Source organism: Chlamydotis macqueenii, chromosome 13 (genome assembly GCF_036417535.1).
Source record: "Chlamydotis macqueenii isolate bChlMac1 chromosome 13, bChlMac1.mat, whole genome shotgun sequence".
NCBI lineage: Eukaryota > Metazoa > Chordata > Aves > Otidiformes > Otididae > Chlamydotis > Chlamydotis macqueenii.
This window is the reverse complement of record NC_141568.1, coordinates 21,521,072-21,533,971: the sequence shown is the minus strand read 5'-3', so window position 1 is coordinate 21,533,971 and position 12,900 is coordinate 21,521,072. Positions and strand designations below refer to the sequence as shown.

At 40.6% G+C, this 12,900-nt stretch overlaps 1 long non-coding RNA gene across 2 annotated transcripts; it reads right to left on the bottom strand.

Annotated features, from left to right (window-relative positions):
• Positions 1-2,201: 2,201 nt before the first annotated feature.
• Positions 2,202-12,670, bottom strand: LOC147599159 (uncharacterized). 2 transcript variants are annotated; one of them, XR_015259996.1, is made up of 4 exons: positions 12,587-12,670; positions 4,533-4,726; positions 4,318-4,430; positions 2,202-2,259 (listed from the first exon to the last, which is right to left on the bottom strand). It is a non-coding gene; the product is annotated as an uncharacterized LOC147599159 (long non-coding RNA). The 2 variants fall into 2 exon arrangements; XR_015259995.1 differs by lacking the exon at positions 12,587-12,670 and adding an exon at positions 4,858-4,969.
• Positions 12,671-12,900: the final 230 nt, after the last annotated feature.

Genomic DNA, 12,900 nt, shown 5'->3' with positions numbered 1-12,900 from the left:
TTCCTCTAGTAAAAGGGATAAACTGGTTTGCACTATTTATGTGAGTTGCTGTGATATTTTACAAAGTTCTATATTATTGCAGTAAACATGAGATTTTAAGTGAAAAATCATTAGTGATAGTTCATGTTTCTGTAAAACACATTCTCTGATTCAAAAATGAAAAGAGTATTAGCAGCACACAGCAGCATTCTCTTGAGATGTAGAAATATGATTACCAATGGATAAACTAGATACTTAAATTTTGGGGCTGCATCTGGTTTCTTGGGCAGAAACACTGCTTCTGATGGTTCAAAGTGACACGCCGTCCTGGTAGCTAAGTGCCTACATTCTAAGCAAAGCACCCAAACATAAACTCACTTCTAAGCTTGTCTGCAACAGCACTGAGGCTGGCAAAAATACACATGCTTCAGTGAATTTTCTACTTGCAGCATTTTAAACTCTCTAAAAGTAATGAAGAATTCATTTGTATGCAGTTTTGAGTATCCTACTCTAACTGTTGTTTTGTATCGAAATGAGAACATTAAGCCCTTAAGAAAATTGAGTACATAGTGTCAAATGCCAAAACACACTTATTTTGAGACTTGTGGAAACAAAGTACCTGAAGGTAACACAGTACACTAATTACAAATTAGTGATTACACAAATTGCAACAGGACATCTCAGATAACCGCTCCTCAAAGTGCTATATACAGCATGACTTCACAAGAAAAAGGCTGTTCTTCATATGATACATTCTGTTCAGGGAAGTACAAATAAAAACACTTTCAACCTTGGTTTTTTTTTCTAGCCAGTTAATATCTTCTCCAAACGTATATTAGCACTTTGGATGCATTACTGAATATTTTTGCCGTCCACAATTTCCCGGGATCACAGCAGGGAGGAGGACAAACTTCCAAAGTCTGTCTCAGCCATGCAGGAGGGCTCTTGAAGACAGTGACATTGATGAAGATGGAAGATCAGTTGCTGGTCTCCACTGACCTCTTCATCCTGCAGTAGTATGAGTTTGGTTTTTTTAATTTCTGTTCTTCACTGCCTAGGCTGCTAAACATCTCTGTTCCCAAACAGCTTCTTTAGGGACTTTCTGACAGGAAGAAAGTGAAAGAATAGCACAAATACTTAAAGCAGTTCATTACAAAATAATTACTTTTTCAGGTAAACACAGATAGCTGTTTCATATGTTTGGACAACACTTCTGTATAGTAACAAAATTCTCATCTAACAAGAACTCCACAAGACAGCAATTTTGGGATACTGAAGACCTCCTTATGTAAACTGCTGAACTCAACCTAGTCTGCAAGAAAGTAATGAGATTCTCTGAAATACCTGTGATATTCCACCCTTAGCCTGCAAAGCCTCGTACGCGTACAGGACTGCCGACTCCAGTACTTTTATTGATAAATACTTTCCACGACAAAAGGCTTGGGGTTTTTTCCCTGCAGTGCTTCCTCAAACATCTGCAGCATTCAAGTGATTCCCTCAAATCCGGTTTCCACTAAAAAAAAGTTAACCACCCTCAGAAGTAAAGGCTGAAGTTTCAGAAGGCAAATAAATAGAATCCAAAACTTAGTATTTAAAGTAATAAATATTTCATTTTGAAGCTAAGGTTACATTAGACCGGTCGGATTTGATGGTCCTGATGTACCAGTTGACTTCATTGGATATACTCAGAGAAACTGTATGTTAGAGTCTATCATTAATTATAGTGCAGCTCTGGGCAAAGTCTTCGAACACTTAAAAGACAGACGGCCTGAAAAAATCTCAAACTGATATTCCCTATTTTATAATCATCATAGTTTAACCAATCTCAGTTGTTTTATAAAGAATCATTTTCTATTTTTGTTTTTATTTGTACTCCATGCATTTGATTTATTTACCACTTATGTCCTTTTTCAGGATTTATAAGAAGCTGAAATTGAAAGAGGCAGAAGACAGGGTTTATAGAAAGATTAGGAAGACAGAAGGACTTTTAGTTTAGCAATGAACACAGTGTTGGGGAAACAAACAAAAAGAATCTCTTTAAAGTGGAAAAGATACTAATTTTTTTTAAGTTATTCTGGGTGGGAAAAGGTGTCTTGTTACCCTTTAAATCATATAAACATATTAAAGTATATCACAGAAGCATTTTCAGAACTGGAGATTTTAGGCATTACCAAATCTACTGTCTCTTCAGAAGCACTAGAAAAGTTAATATAAGACTTGCCTCTGCCCCAGCTTCATCCCTCCTGATAACGGCCAGCTTTTTGGCATTTGGTAGACACCCTAGCATACAGGAATCATACCATTAGCTTGCATGTATTTTTTCTTTATGCAGCGATTATTTAGAAAATATATTTTAATAACTATCAAACAATTGTAGGGTATCCAGCCAATCTGACAGGTCACGGAGGTCCCCAGAAATGTTTACGGTGGGCACATTTCTAGACAATCATGGCATTGCAGTTTTAGGACAGAAGCAAGTGGCTGTCTGCTGGTGTGGGCGAAGTAATTCATCTAAATCCTGATTTAGAAGCAGCTCTGATTTTCAAGCCAGAAGCAGTACACTCCTAGCAATGGAAAGAGCCAGCCCAAGCACTGTCCTCCTGAGGATCAGCATGGATCCAAGGAGAGGCTTAAGACCATCAAGTTATTTTGCAAGAATCCTTAACTAGTCATTAGACAAAATACAATTCCAGTCAGCCCTGACCTGTTTTAGATTCCAGCTAAATTACAAAACCTTTAAAACCAATTAAAATCTCTGGAATCATCCAGTTCTTACTATGTAAATACGCAGTCTTGATTTTACTCCTTCTGAGTAAAAAATAAGATGTGTAATTATAAAACATTTAAAATGGTGTAACATTGGAAAAATTCTGTGGACATGTAGCATGTGATACTAAACAGAAATAAATTCACAACTATTTGGCTTTTTAAAATTGCCAAATCTTTTGGCAAGGTTTTTTAGAGGTTGTGCCTGGGTGGAAGAAATTGGTCTTACACCGTGCCCTGAAAAACAACGTAACTGGACGGCAATGGGTAATTAGATTCTATATCAGGTGATAAGTCATCCACTAAACAAGGTTTTTTCCTATGTATGTAGGAGTAATCAATTGTGGGGGGCTGGTTTTTTTTGTTATTGTATTTGTTTGTTTGCTTTTTTTTAAGTCAGAGACTATTTCCAGATCTGAATTAGTTTGACAGGTAATCTCTATACACAAATAACCAGATGCCAACTGAAGCTTAACATTATATAAAAAGTTTGGAACCAAACTCAACACATCTTTAGTTTAATACAGAAACAAACAGCAAACAGTGTATGCAAACACTTGCAGCTGGCACAAAGAAATTCATTTTCCAAGAGGTATCCAAGCCCAGTCCCACACCAAGAGCATTATAGGCAGGTCCTTCCTGAATTCTCACCGATTATTTCATTATATTGTTACTCATGGCTCAGGCAAACAGCCAACATCTTGAGCCTTCCTGAAATGTTTGAAATCAGGAGGAGACTCGTACAGGCTTCGGGTATGTCTTTGGCACAAGCCTATTTATTTATGAACTAGGTTGCCTTGAACGTGTTGAAGGGAAAATGAGAGTGGCATCACTCTCCTGGCTTACAAATCCCTTTTTTGCCGCGGTGAAATACCTTTGACAGGCTCATGGCTGCTCTTCCAGTTGTCTGATGAGAAAGTGCACACTAATCCCTGTTTCTGTACTCGCAAGCAGTCTCGTGAGGCACATGATTACCACCTTGCCCAGATCCTGCCACGTCTGCCAGCTCGTTCCGTCCTAGCTCTCAGGACACATGAATGTTTCATTGTCTCCCTGTTCCCCTTCACTTATTGACTGTACTCAGGCCCATGATCGAGCACAGCCACAAACATTTCCCATAAAAAAAAGAGCATTTTTAGAACACCTCCAAAGAAAAAATGGTCATGCTTCCACCCTCTCTTCTTCCTCTATCCATACAAACAGGGACAGAAAGTCTCCTGGTTTTCATTTTCTGCATGAGTCAGTAAGAATGAGAGCACTGCTGTGGGGAAGCCTGGACAAAGCAGCAAGGTTTGCATTCAGCTTTAAATGAAGGGTAACTGGGGAGTTTTGATTTTTCCTCATTAGTGATTTTTCAGCAGAGTGCTGGCAGTCACCAAGGCACAAATGCAGCAAGATCATCCCGTGCAGTAAGGGTCCGCTTTATCCACGTTCCTGTTTATGTTCAAAATGCATTTAGAAATCATTATCATTGTCACGAAGCATTGGCACCAGACATACACGAGCAAATCACTTCCTGGCTAAATATATCACCTTACATTAGGCCTTCTGGAAACAGTACAAATTTATTACCAGGTATCCTTTGTCATGCAGCATTCCTGATGATTTCACTGGAGTTGCCCTGAGCAGATGCCACAGAGCGTGGTGAGGATGATGAAATCGGAGGGGGGTGCTCACTGAGGAAGCTGTTGGCCACAGAGAAATCTGATTATGCGCATTACCCCTGACACTGCTGATTTACCAGAGAAGAGGGAAAATTAGAAAAGGCAACATTCTGGTTTTCACACCTGAGGACAGAGAAAGCTTGAGGCATTATGCTGTTCTTTGATACGAGTGCCTGTTTCATACAGCACGCGTCTTTTTGTAGCATCGTTTACCACCATAGCTTCCAGCCCTCCCCCTGTGCCTGGGCTGCACTGGAGGAGAGCTTTTCGGTCACAGGGTCCGTGTATCCAGTGAGGTCGTTAGAACCGTGCTATCCCTGATTTCAAGAGGAAAACAAAATTAAAAACACAGCCTGGTTTGCAACAGGATAATTCAAACAATGTAATATGACAAGAATAGGTTCGCCATCCCGATTCGCATGGTGACACGGACCATCAGTAATGTTACCTTCATTTTCCCTACGGAAGATGTTGAATTTTTAATTCCTATTATTGTTTGTTGGTTTGGTTTTTGGGGTTGTGTTTTTTCTTCATTTCTCTCAGTTGTGTGGAGAGGACAGCTCCCTGGCTAAGGTGAAAGACTCTCTTTTTAGAAATTCTTAGACTTGATTCATTAAAGATTAAGCACATACATCAAAGTAAACCCAAAATTAAATATAAAATCTCTTAGGTAGTTATAAATAAATCCATACTCATGTTGATTATTTTGTGCATTTGCTTAAAATGAAAAGCTCTTGGGAAGATCACACATTTACAGAGCTGCCTGAGAGAAAATTTATAGCTTGTCAGCTGCATAAAGATATCATCTTCCAAAGTGTTTTTGGGTGACATGGTAACAACATTCAACGAGATGTTAAATAAAAATCCTTTGCAAGCTGTGCCTGTGTTCACTCTGATACTGCTCAAAAGTTTATTTCTCTCAAAATGAAAGCCCACAAGCACATCATTTGAACATCGGCATGGTGAAATACACATCCTTTTTAATAATTCCGGAGCGAATCCTGCCCTGGCCGGCCCAGCAGGAGTAAGGAGAGCATTGCACAGCGCAGCCAATACCGCAGGGATCCTGCGGACGGGGCTGGATTCCGACGGGCACGCCCCAGGGAGGCACTTCAAACCGTGATAAAATACCACAACCCTTCTCTGCCTGCCTGGCCTTACACACAGTATTAGGGAACCGTACAATATCACAGTCGTCTTCTTTTAAATCACGTGCAATTGAAGGAATATCACATCACGCAGAGGCCTGCCACGGGCTCAGTCTTGTTTTTTTCTCGATATCTTATTGTAAGACAAGCTTCCTTAAAAATTTATGACGAGCGCTAATGGAAAAAATCCCTCCTTTGTTCAGAAGAACATAAGCTGTAGAACATGGGGATTTCTTGCTGCAGAACTGGTCTTGCTGTTGGGCACCCTACACATTAGACAGTTTGGGTGGGCAGGAGGGAAAGCTGCTGCCGTAGCAGTAAAACCAAATGTCTCTGTACGTGTCCTAAACTGCACTATTCGGAGACCAATCTGAAATAAATCGACTCCAATAGTTTCAACAAACATATGTGTCCCTTTAGTCATTGCGTTACAGACAATAATTTTCACAATCAATAAATTTCACCCATGAGCTTCCAATGAACACTCCTTAGAAGTGCACTACAATGGGAGGCCCTGGAATGTGACCTGTCCTGGTCACTCACCAAAGCAGAATCTTCCCCAGCTGCACGTCAAAGCCGCTGCAAAACTGCTTGTAGCAAGGAATTAAGCGTTCATTCAAAAAATCCAACTGACTGACCCTATCAAAATTCTCATTGTTCACTGTAGGGCTGCATCCAAAGTTTGGGGGTTTTTGTTGTGGAGTTCTTTTTGAGGCAGAGATAAATTTCAGTGTAGTCTGGAAAACGGGAAAGAACTTCCTGCTTCCAACTACTAAATCTGCCACCCCTCCTCATTTCCAGCTTCATTTTGACAATTTTAAAATGATTGCTCTCTCTTGAAAAGTTTTATTTCACTATTCAGGCTCAACTTTTCAAATTGTGCATTGTTTCTTTCACGGTTGCGTATCTTCCTTTTTCTCCTTAGTTCAGAAATCCCTTAAGAAACTACTTCAAGCCATGGCCACTTTAACCTTTTCCTCCTTTTAAAACTGGTGTTTACCATAAGGTCCCCATTTTATTGCCACCTCCCAGATTGCTGTCCAACAATTAGACATGGAAAAGCAAAAGGGTATCTGGAGTTTCCATCACGAAGGAAGTACCCCTCGGGAGCGAAAACCAACCCACAGCTGCTGCATCTGCTGAATTCGAATGGAAATGAGTTTAATCTAGTTAGAGGATGGACACTGGGGCTTATTAGTGCCAGAGGGCTTCTGAAGTGTGCACATGCTCATCATAAATCTGCACAAACTCCTTCAAATTTCATTTATCTTTGTAGCTTTCTAGTTTCGTAACTTGGCTATAACACGGCACTTAATGAAACCGTAACAAAATCCTTTTACGATGCAAAGCTTTTTCCAGCATGATTTTATACAGTACAGACTGGCAACCAGCACAAATCGGAACGCGACAGCCTAAGCCTGCATGTCTCAAACCTGTCACCATACTTAACATCCTGTCCCCAAACCTGCTTAACACAAAGAGGATGGTGAAACGACCGTACCCTGGAAAGGAGGTACATCTCCACAGCTGATCAACACAAATGAAGCAGGGAGGTTATAATTGCCATCTCTTGTGCTGACGGAGGAATAAAGTGAGCAAAAAGTGAGTCTTGCCCCTGAAGACCTTGGTCCAAGTGAGGCACTTTTCCAAGCCATCCCCAGTTTATCGTGTTTCTACCTGGAGTTTTGAGCTGCAGTTGCAATGGCACCAAGGTGGAAATGTTGTGATCTGACCTGAGAATGTTCACACACTGCACAACTGATTTCGGCCAGGGGGCTCAGCAGTGTTGGTGGCTCTGCCTTTCAGATCAGTTGCTGTATGCTTTTTTTTTTTTTTTTTTTTTTTTTTTGTGCACCAGCAGAGATAAGCTTCAACCAAGTGCTGTAACTGCATACTACTGCCCGTACAGACAAGCTACAAGGCTAATGGAAAAATATAATTTACTAGTTTGGAGATCTGACTGATATTATTTCCTACATCAAAAGGATTATATTATCTACAACATAAACTATGAGTAACGTATGCATTCTACTGTGTTAGTAACCTACCAAGATTCATCTAGACAAGCCTAACTTGGGAATATCCTTTCTAATACATCTCCTTCTGTTGATATTTAATATAAACAGTACCAACCTTCCATATTCTAGGATACCCTGAATTCAGACAATTAACAAGAAAAGCAAAATAGGATCTGAAGTCCTGTGCCTCTGTTCCCAAAAGCAGACTCTGTGTGTCCTGGGGGAAGAGGGAATAGTCGCTGCACTTCCCAGTTCCAATTTTCCCTTGTCTTCATGCGTGCATAGAGATGTAGAGATGTCTGACTCACTACCCTTGCAGTACCTACAAGGGGAGTAGGAAAAATCCAACTCTTTCTGACTGTAATTCATGGAGGAACCCTCCTGAACAACCAGGACATCAAAATGCTGATCAACAACTACTCATCCTTTTGATGTCGCACCTGAGACACAGGACAGGGAAAGGCAGTGGCGTTACGTACCAGCAAGTCCCCCGCCTCAGGCACGCGTACACAGCCCTCGTGTGGTTGGCTCAGTTTCGTGGCAGCAGACCGAATTTAGATTCTTCTTCTATACAAACTGTAACTGCCTACCTCTTCTGATTACAAGACACCGAAGTGTATTAGGTAGAAACATGTCAATTGGATTTTCAGAAATCTTTGTTTGGTAATAGATGCCTTTACCTAGTCTTAATGGCATCAAGTCCAGTTCACACCAGGCTAAGTTACGCAGGCAATACTTCTTTTAGTAAACGCACACATGCCTATAAATCCTAATAATTTGCCAGGGCTTTAGCATGCCGGTTGTTTAATAAATATAAAGTTAGAAGAATACTTCCTACCCCACAGAGACTTTTGTATAAGATGGGAGAGAGAAAAGAGAGTATGGACCAAATAAAGTGGCACGACAACCAAAGCTAGCAATAGAGGAAGTAGTTACAATATGCTGACATCCTGATAGCCATCCTCTGCTTTGCAGGCATGCCCCCTCTCAAAAAAACCCCACCCCCCCGGCCAAAAAAAAAGGGGAGGAGAGCAAAAAATTTACTGGTATTTGAATGAAAATAACAGTTTTGCTGGTGTGCAAAACCCTCTTCTGAAGCCTGAGGAGTGGCACAGAAAAATGTGAATATTTTAAATCAGTAACTAACTAAAAAGACATGAATCCTACTGTGCTGAGGTTATTGGAGGAAGGATCTAACCACTCAGCACCGCTCCGAGGTGACAGACAGTAACGGAGAGGCTGTGAATGGATCTAAGAAGGAGGATGGCTTGTTTGCTTGATGCAATTACGCAAACCAGAAGCGTATGACCCCAGAAAGGGATCGTAGTCTCAAAGCCACTGTCTAGCGAAACCATTTTTTTTTTTTCCAGAGAGACATCAGGAGAGAGAAGTACCAGAATACGTTCATTTATTATGAAGCACAAATACAGAATTTTAGAAATATAGCTTTTCTCCCCCCACATACTGTATTTTGGAGTGGTACTGAGAATCAGTCCTCACAATGTGGTTTTGGAAAGCATCTGACATTCGCCAGCTACCTGTTCAAACAGAAGAATCCCCTGGCATCACCACTTGCTCACGCACAGCTTCACTTACACACACTCCATTTTTCATGAGCTGCCCACATCAGCCGTGTAACATTCCTGACGGAGAAGACTTACTGCTTTTTCTCCGCTGTTTTTCAGTAAGACAAGGCTTCTTCTTCCTCTGGGTCCTACCATTTCCTCTTTGTTACTTTATATCCCGAGGCGCAGAAGAGCATCTGCTGCCTTCATTGTATTTCTCTGCTGCCTGTAAGGAGTAATCGTCATGCTTGGTGTATGTAAGACCTTCATTAGGAGAGATTCATTTTGGCCAGAAGACCTCTCTCTGGTTTGGGAAAAGACAAGGTTATTTCTTCTGTTACATCTCTGGCCTCAGGAAGAAACTGTTTTTGGCCTTCCCCACTTGCTGAACGTCTAGCCTAAGTTTCGTCTTCCAAAGAAGCAGATCTCCACACGTTTATGATTCTGTACAAACACAGTTACGTATACACACTTGCACAGGACTGATGCCACCCTGTAAAAGGCTTTGGAGTTCCCACAACATTAGAATTGTATGCATGGCTGGAAATATCCATACCCCATTCATGCCCTTTACAGAGAGATTTAGGGGCTGAGCATGAACAGCTGAGCTATAGCCAACGGATCTCCCAGGCTAACTCATACATTGCATTTTAAATTAGTATTTCTGTCCCCGTAATGATGGTGCAGTTGTGAAGAAAAAGCTGTATGGATACTCTGCATCCTGCTTCCAGTTTAACAGAGAGAATGGAAAGTGCTGTCATATTTCTTCTGTAGATATCTGCCAACATTCTGAGCTGTAATTCCTGGAAAATCTCCCACAGGTTTCAATAGCTGGTAGAGAAGGGCTGAAAGTGTTAAGCTATTTTACAATTGTCATCAGCAGTTTTGGGTATCAACCCTGTTTGATCTGCATCAACACGGATGCAATTTGTCAGGCAGTAGATCTTCAGGGAGCTCCCTGGTGCTTGTGGATAGTCCTCAGAAAAACTCCCATTTTATTACATTCCTTGATTGACACATGGGCAAGAGAGCTGCTTTAAACCTTTTCCATTTTCAGGAGAATTTCTAACAAAGCTTGTGTTAGAATCTATATAGCTTTAGTGATTTGAGCCTAACGGGCAGACTAATTGCTCAAGTCTTCGAATCTCTCAACTGGAAAGAGATTGCTACCTGTAATTTAATTTATTAACTGTGCACATACCCTTAATTCTCTACAGGAATTAAGTAAAGGATAAAAAGGCGAATAATATATCTTATAGCCATACATTTAAGTGGCTATGAATTAACTCCCTCAGTTACTGCATAATCCATTATATTTTGCTTCTCTTATCCTCTATGCATTACTGAAAAGCCTGACTGGACAAAAGGGAAACAAAGAGAACTTGAGAAGAAATAGAAAGGACCACTGAGAGGTGTATCTGGATATGTACGGCAGGAAATCAGCATCGTCGTTAGCATCCAGGATTTCACTGTACCCTACTAACCTGTAGGCAGGTTCCAATGAGGAAAATAATGTCTAAGGGTCTACACAGTGAGAAGGGACCTTCTAAGCTAGAGCGAGACCTTAGACAGGGTAAACCATATATGCTGTCTCTATATTCTAAAACCTCTGTTCAAGGAGGTGCATGTTTGCGTTAGGTTCATCACTTGAGAAAGAGAACAGTGGTAGCATCTGCACAATTTAAATAGGAAACTAATACTCTATTTAAAAACACAATTGAAGAACTTACAAATTATTAAATAATAAGGTTTTGGACTTCATATAACCTGAACGTGGTCTCCTTTCCAGTGACCACAATCTAACTCCATCCACAGTAAGATGTGAAATAATTTCAGTACTAGAGAGGTAAAATACACTGCACATCTGTAAATTAATCATGAGGGACGGAGGCAATGTTTTCATATAGCTCACACAGGAAGGCCGATTACGAGAAACGTAATCACTTCCCACTCTACTGAACAGCGTTCTCCAGTTTAACAGATCCAGAGTTTCCTGGCTTTTCCTGGCTACGTTGCGCTTACAGCTGCCGCAAAAGGAACGGCTCACAATATACGTGAGCAACTTCTTGGGTAACAGCTCAGCGATGGTTCAAAGGACGTGTTTGTGACACCACCAAGCTCCTCCCGCGCACAACGGCCACGCGATAATGTAAACCTTCAAATGTAAGGCAGAGCTTGAACCTACAGGAACACAAGGCACAACCTTGTAGGCTTTCAGGGGAACGTAGTGGCAGTGGCCATCAAAACAAACACTTTGTGAGCATTATCTTACTTGCTATCATCGTGTTTAAACTCTCTGTACTGATTTGTTGTAATCATCGTCTTTCTCTCACTCTGTGTTATCAGTCAGGCTACAAGCGAACATGCTCACACCCTGTAATTAATTATCGCTCTACAGGGGAAATTTATGAGATTGCCAATGTTTGCATTACAATTTATAATGCAAGAAAATGCCTACAAATGAACTTTATCTGCCCATCTGTCACCAAAATCTCTGAATCGCATCTCATAATTCTGATTTTCCTCAAAAATACAACTTGTATTTCTTTTGTATCTTTCCAGCATTCTTTTTACAAGGGGGCGGGGAGGGGTGTCAAGGGTTTGAAATTTAAGCCGGGATAGATTCAAGCATGCCATGCAAGAACACCTAATCTCTCAGCATCATACAAAGCAGAAATGTTCAGCTGTGTTATGATACAGATAACCTTTCCCATTATTTCCCACAGAAAGCACGAGTGTTTGTTTAAACTAAATATAACCATATCAAACGCATATTTCCTCATTTTATGTATGTCAGACTGAAGAATATTTAAAGCATTTTTATTGTTATTATTAAGATAAAAGGTATTTTCCTTTTAATGTGTATTTCATGTACTTTGACATGATCTGGGAAACTACCCAGAATAAAAGAACTAAATAGATTTATTTCCACAGTGATATGCTGCCAACAAGTGTTGGATATGAAGGCCAGAAGCCAAGTTCCAATCTTCTGAGTCAAATCCACAACAGAAAACAATGTCACCACTTCACATTTTCTGGAAACATTGTCTGTCTTTTTTGCTACCCATTTGTCAGCACTCCATCGAGCTTCTGCTGCACCATAATGAACTGTTAGCTACCCCAGATTATTCACTATTATTAATGTAATGTCTTGCACTATTTGGCCAGATATTTTCAAAGCCTTGTTAGCAAAGGTTATGTCATTAGTGAAGATTTAGCCCTGGCAAGGCCATGGAAAGAAAGGCTGAGCTGTTATACCATGCAGTAATTTTGCAAGTTATATTAGCCATACTTCCACACTTGGTACAACTGTGTTTATACCAGGTATTCTGTTGGTAGGAGAAGAAAACATAATTACTAATAAAAATTCGCTCTGCGAGCAGTGAAACCAGTCAAGTCCAGGCTCCTCTCCGAAATCTGAGTGTTTGCAGCATCTGAGCACTTACCGTCACAGTGAGGAAAAGCCTCCCCTCGTCACTTTGGTAGGCACTGGGCAGTGGTGTGAAGGCTGACAACCTGAGAAGCCACTGAAAAAGGGCAGAATCTCATAAAACTCATTTCACTGGAAAGCCACGCAGAGTAAATCTCAGGTCCCAAGCTAGATTATTACCCATCAAGGTACTACAGTGTGAATCAGGATTTAGGAGCAGCAATGATATTCAGCAATCTGCATATTAAATTAGTATTAAATGCTTTCTAGCAAGTGTGAAAACAATATAATTTACAGGTTAGTTAGGAGATAAACTATGTTAACATAAGA